Source organism: Arachis ipaensis, chromosome B05 (genome assembly GCF_000816755.2).
Source record: "Arachis ipaensis cultivar K30076 chromosome B05, Araip1.1, whole genome shotgun sequence".
Lineage (NCBI taxonomy): Eukaryota > Viridiplantae > Streptophyta > Magnoliopsida > Fabales > Fabaceae > Arachis > Arachis ipaensis.
The window spans coordinates 35126218-35126568 of NC_029789.2; positions in this window are offsets into that span (position 1 = coordinate 35126218).

Here is a 351-nt window from a genome sequence, read left to right on the forward strand (position 1 = left end):
CCGCCATTCTCCGCATCTCACATAATCATCTTTGATCATCAATGATCATTCATTTTTCCCCTTGCTTCACTCGCAAGTTACCACATTCACTAGCCCTTTTTCTCATGCTAGGCATATCATAATGATTTAAGACATAAGTGGTGAGATCGGAGGCTTAGAAGTATGAAATTTGGCTTTTAAAACTAAAAAATCAACTTTGGGATGAAAACAGGGCCACGCGTACGCGCACTCCACGCGCACGCGTGGATGGCCTTAAAACTCATCGACTCGCAAGCGTCATACGCGCGGGTTGAAAATTAGCCAAACGACGTGCACGCGTCAGCCACGCATACGCGCGAATACATTGTGCCC